The sequence below is a fragment of the Bos indicus genome, chromosome 16, assembly GCF_029378745.1.
Source record: "Bos indicus isolate NIAB-ARS_2022 breed Sahiwal x Tharparkar chromosome 16, NIAB-ARS_B.indTharparkar_mat_pri_1.0, whole genome shotgun sequence".
In the NCBI taxonomy this organism is placed as follows: domain Eukaryota; kingdom Metazoa; phylum Chordata; class Mammalia; order Artiodactyla; family Bovidae; genus Bos; species Bos indicus.
Window position 1 is genome coordinate 3,099,085 of NC_091775.1, and position 10,893 is coordinate 3,109,977.

The following is a 10,893-nucleotide window of genomic DNA, read 5'->3' on the forward strand; positions in this document are numbered from 1 at the left end:
AGTGTCTCCGAACATATAACAATCGTGACTGTCTGTCATTCTGCGCTTTTGCGACCTCAAACCCCAGGAGGCCTCAGGGACCCAGACTCGCCTGGAGGTGGGAGGCCTGCCTGCCTCTCGGAGCAGACCAGGCCCTGGTGAGGGGCCAACCCATGGTTATGTTGCTCACCCCAGGCTCCCCTGGGGCCCTGCGGTGGGGCGTGGCGCTCAACAGGCCTGCTTGATGAGAGCAAGTTTGGAAGGAGGTTTGGGATGGGTGTGGTGGAGAGGGCGCGCCGGGCAGGCTCAGGTGTAGCCACCAGAGAGGGGGCACGCCCGCCAGCTTCCTCGGCTGTGCCAGACGGGCCGGGCAGCTTCTCCCACAGGCTGCACCCCTGGGCTGTCCTGTGTGACCCCCGCCCTTAGTGAAGAGTGGTGGAGGTGGACACACTCCCCTCAACACGGTCCAGGGCCCTGCCCTGCTGGGTGGTGGGTGAGGAGGGGCCCCGGAGCTGTGAGGCCAGGCATGGGAGACCTGTCCTCACAGGCCCAGCTGGCCAGAGGCCTCGTCTGCCCCAGCCACCCTCCCCCAGAGGGAACGGGAGCAGACAATAGCCATGGGTGACTCACCAATGAGCCATCTTCCATCCCCACCCCTGGCCTGGCCCAGAGCATCCCAGCCTGTCTGTCAAGGGGGCTGGAGCCTAGTCCCTTCCTCTGTCCTCACCCAGCCCTGGGTGCCGCCCTCTGCAGAACATCAGGCTTGAGGAGGGAGGGATTCGACTGCAGGGGATCCAGGCAGTTAGAGAAGAATTCATTTGTGAAAGCAGACACAGGGTCCCATATCTGGCCTGCTCTTCCCTGCCCTGCCCCTTCTCGCCTCTACAAGGCAACACCAACTCTCCCTGAATCCCAGAGGAGGAGTGGTCATTGTCTCTTCTTCTGGGATAGAGCTTGGACCCCACAATTTATTCCCTTCCGCCAGACCAAATAAGTGGAGAGTTCCAGTCTGTCTACTCCCTGAAGGACTGAGCTCACTGTTAAAAAACATTTCCCTTTTGCTGAGTTTCTATCTGCCTCCCTATAGAATCCACTAGATACTATTTCAAGAATTTAATATCCACTCCCAGTCTTCCTCTACTCTATAACTCTTTGCTCTCAACCAAAGTCATTCCTCCTAGAAGACTGGATTTAAAACATTTTGATACCTTGGCCTATGTCCTCTGGAATCATTTCCATTTATCTGCTTTTTTCTTGTAACATGGTCTCTAGAATGGGACTTGGCTTTCCAGCCAAAATCAGGCCAGCACAGAGAATAGTACAGAATCATTGCCTCCGAAATTTTGGCATGGTGTAGAGCCCATGAGCTCTGTTGTCTTGCTGGTCTGCATTGAACTTGGGGTCAGCACACACCTCTTTGGCGATTTTGGACTCATGTGGCTGTTTAGCCATGTCCATGTTGAGTGGGTACACAGGTCACCCGGCCTGTGTGACTGTGGCCTCCAACGATTTGGAGGCCCCTCTGCCTCCTTGGGTCAGGGTTCCCTGGCAGAGTATCTGCAGGGATGAAGCCCCAGGTTCAGGCAATGGCTCTCAACAGGTCTTCATTGTGGACTCTCTTGAGGGTCTGATGAAAAACTCGGCACCCTCTTCCCAGAAAATGTACCTTCTGAAATGAAAATGCACCCTGCAAATGACACCAGGACTCCCTGAAGAACATCTGGATCCCGGGTTAGGAATCCCCAGCTGGAAGATGGTGCCTGAAAAATAAACTCTGAGATAGCCTTCCTGTTCTAACTGTGGGGTCTGAGGGTTCCCACAAGTTAATAGACTCTCACACCAGTGCTGTGCTTTATAGCTCACAAAGCATGTTCACACATATGGCACCAGACAGACCCTAGAGTACAGACTGCGTGCTAAGTTGCCTCTGCTGCTGCTGCTGCTAAATTGCTTCAGTCATCTCCGACTCTGTGCGACCCCAGAGACGGCAGCCCACCAGGCTCCTCCGTCCCTGGGATTCTCCAGGCAAGAACACTGGAGTGAGTTGCCATTTCCTTCTCCAATGCATGAAAGTGAAAAGTGAAAGGGAAGTCGCTCAGTCGTGTCCGACTCTTAGCAATCCCATGGACTGCAGCCCACCAGACTTCTCCATCCATGGGATTTTCCAGGCAAGAGTACTGGAGTGGGATGCCATTGCCTTCTCCAGAAGTCCAATTCTTTGCGACACTATGGACCATAGCCCACCAGGCTCCTCCGTCCATGGGATTCTCCAGGCAAGAATACTTGTATGGGTTGCCATTTCCTCCTGCAGGGGTATTCCTACCCAGGGATCGAACCCACGTCCCATGTCTCCTGCGTGGGCAGGCGGATTCTTTACCACTAGCACCACTTGGGAAGCCCAGAGTACAGACTACAATTGAACAAATAGGATGCCAAGGTCCAGGGACTTGACTAAGGTCATGTAGACAATCTGGGCAGAGTCAACACGCTCCTACCCACACGGGGCCTCAGAAGAGCCCCCACAGTCTGTCTGCCAGCAGGGAAAACACAACAGAGGAATGGATGCATTTGGCCACAGGGGAGACTGGTCCTGACTGGTCCTGACGGGTCCAGCGGGCTCCCACCGCTGCTCCAGGAAGACACACCCAGCTGCCTCCATGCTGAGCTGTGCTTCTCACAGCCTCCATTCTGGCAAAGCAGTGCCAGGCTGTGGCCTGAGGGAGAAGAGAGACAAGGGCAGAAACCAGGCCTAGAGCCTGAACCCCAGGAACCCAGTGGACCAGGAAAGAGCCTTTGGACCCTGCCTTTCCCTGGGGTGCGGACACCTGGGCAGATCAAATGGGCCCGGGAAAGAGTGGGAGTCAGGACCCAGAGAATACCTGAAGGACTAAGGTTTGCGTATAGGCACCAGACAACTATTTGAGGTCAGTTTTAAGTTGTCAAGGAATTCTGGCTCCTGTAAAACACCTCTACTTGACCCAGTAAACTTCTCTGCCTGCAACACCCAGCTCAATCCCTCCAAGAAGCTTTCCCCCCTTGGCTGTGATGCAGGGCTTGCTCCAGCCCTGTGTTCACACCCTCCTCAGGCACTGTCTGGTCACTAACTGATCCCTGTAATGGCCTGTGCCCAGCAGGCCAGGGCTCTGGACTCAGCATCTCCCCTGGCCCCTGGCAACAGGGGATCAATCCATGTTATTCAATAAGCTAGACACCAGAAGCAAGGAACCGTCTTTTGTCTCGACCTGTTGTGTGACTTCAGGTTGGGAGGTTTAGAAACCTCCAGGGTCAAAGAAGGCCAGCCCTGCTTACACATGCCCCTTTAATCAGAGGCCAATAATGGCCTTTAGAAACCCTCTCAAGAAGCGTCTAACAGTTTTTCCCAGGCTGGCATGGGGTGAGAGAGAAGGTTCAAGAAAGAAAACTGTCATTTTTATGTCTTTCCCCAAACTAGGATTATTTTCCTTTGCTCCAAACAACCAGCAGAGATGTGTGGGGAGAGAAAGGGTCTGGAACTTGGAGCGTTGCTCTGCAAGCCTCTGGGCGGTTCTCTGTCCTCAGCTGGGTTGTAGCCTGGCCTGGGCTGGTGGTTGCTGAGGCAGAGGCCCAGGTTTGCAGTGGGTGGGTGACTCTTAGCACAATGAATTCATAAATTCGTGTCGGTTTTATACGCCTGTCTTCTCTACTGGACTTCCTCCACTGCTCTGGAGGGCAGGAATCACATTTTATCCAAATTGAGATCCTCAAGGCTGGATACAATGCCAAGTACACAGTAGATGCTCAGTTACGTAGTTAAAGGCCATTAAAAAAAAAAGCATCTTAACCTCCCTGCTAGTCTTATCTCTGGGGTACCCTTGCTTCTCTTTATGGGAAGAGCTTCTTAAAGTTTCCCCCTGCTGATGGGAGGAGGAACCTGTGACTGGTCTTCATTCTCTTAGCTGGAGGGGTGGGCCTTGCTCCCCTGGGCTGCTCCTGAGACTAATTCTTTGTTTCTATTTATTTCTAGCCCCAAATATGCCTCTTAGGTTTTCCTGCCATCTGGCCTGACACCCCAACCACCCCAGCTGCACCTCTGCACAGCCCCACCCAGACACGAAGGTTCACCCCTGGCTGCCTGACCGCACTCACCCCTATGGCAGCCACAGCTATTTTTAGCAGAGCTAAGTGACCTCACTGCCTCCTGTTTTTGACATCCTCCAGAGACCTCAGTCCTCGCCGGCCCCCACCCAGCCTTCACCCAGCCAGTATCACGTCCTCCTTTTAACAACAACACGATGATGAGTTTCACTTTCCTTTGCTTTTGCTCATCCTCCAGCTGCCTGGGTTTCCTCCTGGAGGCTGAGTGAACCTCAGGCCAGCCCAGGGAAGATCTTTGCTGCTCATACCCCCTCCAGGTTGGCACCTCCAACCTCAAGCATTTAGGGCCCTCAGGCCCATTCGTTTTTGTTAAAAAGTTGTCAGAAATTCTCCATCTGTTTCTGGGTCAGGATCCCAAAATCTGATTCAAGTTCTAAGCCTGACCTAAATCGTTCCTGCTGTCAGGGTTGACAGATTAGCAAATAAAAATATAGAATGCCCATTTAAATTTGAATTTCAGATAAATAATACATACTCTTTTAGTTTAGTATGTTTTAGGTAATATTACACTACAGAATTATTCATTGTTTAATTGAAATTCAAACTTAACTGAGAAGAGAATCCTGTATTTTGTCTGGCAACCCTACCTGCTATACTCCTTATTGGTAGAGCAGCAGTTTTTAATGTTTTGGTCTCTTTACACTCTAAAAAATCATTGAGGACACTCAAAGAGCTTTTATCTAGGTGAAATGATGTTTACCATATTATCAAGTAAAACATAAATTTTAAAATATTAATTTATTTAAAAAAAACAGTCTAAAAAACAATGGTAATAATAACTTACTACACGTTTATATATACAAAACACTTTTTACAAAAAAAGCTATATTTTTCAAAACAAAAAAATTAGAAGAGTAGCATTGTTCTACGTTTTTGCAAATGTTTTTAATGGTTGGTTAAATGAAAAAGAGAAAGATTTTTTTAATTAAAAAATTTAATTGCAGTAATAAAATACATAAAATTTACCATCTTAACTGTCTTAAGTGTGCAGTTCAATAGTATTAAGTATGTCCACATTGTGCAGAACTGGATTCTTGTACCTCCTCAACATTCAGTTTGCTATAATTCACACACTGTGAAGCTTCTGGAAGATTCCACTGTCCACTCATGACAGAATGAGAGCAAAAAGCCAAATGACATTTTCACATTATGATGAGAACGGTTTGACCTTGCGTATCCTGTGAAAGGACTTGGGGATCCAGGGGACCCCGACTACCCCTGGAGACCTGGTGCTCCTTCAGTGGTGGCCAGTACTGGACTTCTGTCTGGGGTGGGTGCAGTATGGCACAGCACACACGTGGTTGAATGTGATTCCAAGCTGGTTCTCATTTCTGAGCTAAGCGGTGGGGGTGGGAGGAGACTGAGGCTGGCTCAGGTGGTGAGCCAGGCTGGCATCCCTGGTGCCCTAGCAGGGATGAAAAAAAATGGGCCTGGAAAGACTCGGGACCTCGGGACCTAGCAAATGGCACACAAGCTGTGAAGCAGACCAAGCTGGCTTAGAGAGAGAGACAATTCTGCTTCATCTTGAGGCTCTGAGAGACTAAAGAAGGCAAACTCCTCCAGGCAGGGAGGAAACAGTGGATGCCTTTCTCAGGACATGGTCAGTGACCAGCATGTTCGATGCCCCAACCCGCCCTCACGCATGGCTGGCGAGGCGGGAGCTGTCCTTGCCCAGTGCCGGCTGCTCATTCTGGCCCTCACCCTCGTTTCCTGCCATGACTAGTGGCTGTGGGGAAGGACCGCTGGGCCCTCCCATTTCTGCTGAGTGGACTCAGGGAGACCTTGCCTTGGGGCCGGAACACCATGAGCCTTAGTTATGGGCGTTTATTCCTTTTCTGACCAACCTAGTGACCAAAGCCTGGGGGCCCAAGACAGCCAGGGGTCTACCCCTCAGCCACACGAGTGGTCCCATTACAACCAAGTCCAGGGGAACCTGGACACATTTCCTGTACCAGACACACAGCCTTAGCACGCTCACATCTGTGCTGTTCACGGTCATCCTGTGGGTGTTATTTTATGCCTTCAACTTTATTATATACACATTCCTTGAGGGAGGGAGCCCTGTCTTGACTGCCTCTGTGTCTTCCATGGCGCCTACAACAAAGTAAGGTCTCGGTACGTGTTGATGGGTTTATTAGGGGGTGAGTTTTCACTGATGTAACTATCAGATGCCCTTTTCTAAGGGGCTGGGGCCACGGGAGCAGGTGGAGGCCCTTTATTAAACATTTATTGAGCACCTTCTCCCACTCCTTCGTTTTCTTTGGGGAGGTGTTGCTTACAAAGCACGTTCAGGAGTCATCCTGTGATATCCCGGGGCAGCAGAGCTGACGTGAGTGCCCTGGGAAAGTGACTGTCTAAGTGATTGCACTGGGCTCTGCCTACAGGAGGAATGTGCTAAGCCAGGGAGCTTGTCTCTGGGGCAGTGTGTGTGGGAGGCTCTCCAGAGGTCTGCTGGGGGAGGGCGCCCTGAACCAGCCACCTGGTGCGTCCTGGCTGAGAGGCTGCCACGCCACGAAGGCCATTCATGGCCACAGTGTTCTCTGCCCAGTTTCCATGTTCTCTGAGTAAGCTTCCCTCTGAATCTCAGCTTCCCCTCATGTGGAAGCAAAGGGTGAACACGCTCATCAGCAACCCAAAGGCCTAGTTGGTTTGACAGCAGTTTACAAACCAACAAACTGACGTTCTGGCTGTGTCTGTTCATCTCCTGGAGATTTTTTGCAAGTCTGGCCCTGAGTCTCCTCGGCCTGTGGCTAGCAAGGTTTCTGAGCAGCCACGTGAGGCCCAGACCCTGAATTGAAAAAGCATCTTAAAGGGGACCTGGCCACCACGTGAGACTCTGAGGAGGAACCAGCCAGCTCCCCCCAGGTGCCACCCAGCCCACGGCTTCTCCATTCATAGAGCACTGCGCTTAGAGACAGAGCCAAGCCAGGGGTCCTACAGCAGAAGTGGGGCTCCATGCCAGGGGCCGACCTGCTTCAGTAGGAAGCCAAAGGACCAGGAAGGCACTGCAGATCAGGCTGGAGGCGGATTCGGAATCCAGCCAGAGAACCTTGAAAGGTCACTGCACTCTTCCCCCTGCTGCTGGGTGAGGCATGTGGTCAGCCCTGCTGGGGAGCTGGGTCAGCACCCCTGGGAGCTGGCGTCCTCCAAGGAGGGAAAGCAGGGATGAGCAGGGAGTAGGTGGAACCGGCTGGGCCCTCGCTTCCACCCGGAAATGGGATTTTGGCCTCTCGGGCTGGGAAAATCCCACTATGCTTTTCTGTTTATTAGGGAAGCTGAGTCAGTCTCCTATCTCCTAAAAAGCTATTGTTTCTAGAATTTCATTGGTCAAAGCCGGTACTCCCCTCTCCCAACAGCTTCCTTTTCTCTGGGGAATTCCTGTGGGGGTAGGAATTGGAGAGTGAGACCTGAAATCAAAGTTTTTGCCCATTTATGGACTTGAAGCCCCCTCCCCAACTCTAGGATGACTCATTCCCCCAACTCAACCTAAACATCCCCAGAGGGGAAAGGGTGAAATTGAGTCAGGGGATTAGCTGGAGTGAGGAGGGGAAAGCCTGAGAAGCATGGGGTGCTGTGCTCAGTGGCTTCAGTCCTGTCCGATTATGTGCGACCCCATGGACTGCAGCCCCCCAGGCGCCTCTGTCCGTGGGGTCCTCCAGGCAAGAACACTGGAGTGGGTTGCTGTGCCCTCCCCCAGGGGGTCTTCCCAACCCAGGGATCCAATCTGGGTCTCTTATGTCTAACCTGCACTGGCGGCTGGTTCTTTACCTCTAGTGCCACCTGCTTATGAAACACAATCAGTAAGGAAGATTTTAGAGCCAAAACCAGGCAGAATAAAAGGGAGAGAGATAAAGAAGCTTGCAACCCAGAGAGGAAGCTGCCTGCCCAGTGGCGTGACATTTCTCTAAAGGCAGCAGCTCTGTAGAGAGAGGTTAAAAGCCCTCACTTGGAGTCAGTCCTCCAACTCTGGTGTCATCAGAGCCACTCACCAGGCCTGTTAAAATGCGGGCTGCGTGGAAGCTTGCCCATGATCTGAAGCAGGAAGTTCTGAAACAGCGGAAGAGAACTGGGAATCCGGGAGCTGGCTTGTTCTCTGGGGCCTGGGTTGTACAAGGCAACTCCCCTCCCCTTTGCCAATGTCAGAGGCAGAACCCTGGCCCAAGAGTGACGTTTCCAATGTGCTTATAAAATCTCTAAAACCTTAGAAGGTGTGCGGTCATGAAGTTTCACGGCTGCATGGTTTTGAGAGGTCTTAGCACAGCCCTCTTGTACAGGAAGACAAAGGACGATCCTCCGCAGTCTTCTCCTTCCATCCCTGGAAGAAGCCTGTGTTTTCCTTAGGAGGAGAAAGTCAGTTGCATACGGGCAAAACTGCCTTCCTGACTCAGCAATAACCATCTCCTCCACTGTTGAGCTTTCACAAACTGATCAGCCACAGAATAACTGCTTTCCTAATGCGTGTGTGCATGCTAAGTTGCTTTAGTTGCGTCTGTTCCTGCACGACCCCACAGACTACAGGCCACCAGGCTTCTTTGTCCATGGGGATTTTCCAGGCAAGAATACTGGAGTTGGTTTCCATGCCCTTCTCCAGGGAATCTTCCCGACCCAGGGATGGAGCCCGTGTCTTTCACATCTCCTGCATTGGCAGGCTGGTTCTTTACCACTAGCGCCACCTGGGAAGTCCTTCCTAGTCAATGAAATCCAGGAATCTTTAGAACTCAGGGACTTCAGAGATCAACTAAGCTGACTTTCCACCCAAAGCAGAAATTCTTTCCTAACAACTCCTGTCTTTATCTCCAACTCACATGTCTTTCCGAAATTCCAGACTCCTGATACCCTTCATCTCCACTGGAGATCTAAGTGCTCCCTAGCTTCCTGCCCCAGCCCCAGTCTCTTATAAATGCTGAGGCTGCTCAGCTAACCCTTTGTCCTGGTCCTTCCCAGCTCAGTCACGCTCTGGCTCTCAGTGAGTCTCCAGGTTCTGACTGGCAGAACTGAGCAGAAGCTCTGGTGGAGTGTGGGCACTATTTCATGAGAGGACTGCTGTTCCCCACCCATCTGAATTGCCATTTCCCCTTCCCACCAGCCCACCAGAAGGGTCCGAGGCAGCCCAACTGAATGGGGTCCCTGGGGGATCAGACGGCTCCTCCTGATGTGCCGGGGTTGGGGGGGTCTCCCCACTGCATGAAGTGGAGCTTCCATGCTCCCCAGCGAGGGGGTTTCCACCCAGGGACAGCCTGGATGGACTTGCCCCAGGGAAGGGCTGAGGGCGTGGAGAGAATTCTGACCAAGACTTTCTGGTCTGGTTTCTGAAGGCCCTTTCCTGTCTCCCAGAGTTGCCCCCCGGTGGTTGTCTGGGTTATTCACATTCCGGAAGCGCTGATGTGGCACTAAATATTCCTAGGGCCCCAGACTTCCCCCCTGGGGCTCAGAGTCATCTCTCTGAGTCTACTTTCTGGAATGTTTTTGGTATGAAGCATCTGGCAGGTGAGGGGAAGGGCCCAGCAATATGGAATCCACATCCCCAGAGCCTGGGTCTCCGTAGGGGCTGGTGTAATAGATACTCTCTTCCCCTCAGAGTCTCTTTCCCCAGCGGCCTGCCCGCCTCCCCCTCTCTCCTGCCCACCCCTCTCAGCCCCTGGATTGAAAGAGATTAAGCAAACAAACCTCAAAGAGGACAAAAGATCTCAGTCCTGGAGAATTGCATGGACTGTATAGTCCGTGGGGTTGCAGAGAGTTGGACATGACTGAGCGACTTTCACAGCCACAGCCCCTTCTTAGACTTTCCACCCCCAGCAGTGCTGGTAGGATGTGCTGCTGGAGCTGTGGTGTCCCTTCTCCGATCCCGGCTCCCCACACCAGCTTCTCCCTGTTCTCACTCACCCTCTGCTTTTCCAGCTCCCTTTTGAGGCTTTCGAGGGAAGGGGAAGGCATTTGGGGCAGAAATAACTGCTACCTCCATTGTGCCTAGACAAGAGCGGGGCCTGTACATTTGTAGTTCCATTCACTGATATACACTGGTATTCTCCCAACTCTCCACAGCCTATCTAGATTAAATAAATCCCACATCCCTACTCCTGCTGAGATTTGGCATTCCCCCAGACCTGGATTTCAAGAGATGTGGTTTTATCCCTGGGATGGAAAGATCCCCTGGAGGAGGAAGTGGCAATCCACTCTAGTATTCTTGCCTGGGAAATCCCATGGAAAACCTGGTGTCGCAAAGAACGGGACATGACTGAGTGAACTAACACTTTTCACTTTCACCTGCTGGTTCAGTGGTAAAGAATCCACTTTCAATGCAGGAGACACTGTTTGATCTCTGGGTCAGGAAGATCCCATGGAGTAGGAATGGTAACCCACTGCAGTATTCTTGCTGGGAATCCCATGGACAGAGAAGCCTGGTGGGCCACAGTCCCTGGGGTCCCAAGAGTTGGACATGACTTAGCGGTTAAACCACCATCACCAAGTGTTTGATACATAAGCACTTAAATGGTAGCCCGTTACCTCCTAAATTCCAATTATTCTTTTCCACCACCCCCATTTCCCCTTCACCATTATCTGAACTGACAATTTTTCTACTGAACTTTATTTTTAATACATGCTGGCTTGCTGCTCAGTCTGCATCCTCTTTAGGGTTACAATCTTCTGTGTCACACCAGCAACAGAGCAATCACCTCTGTCTTTCACAGAGCTTTCACTTTTTTCCTGAGTCAGTGAATAAATGAACACAGTGATTCCACATCTGAACTCTCTGCTTCTTGGGTAATGATTTTCTCTTAA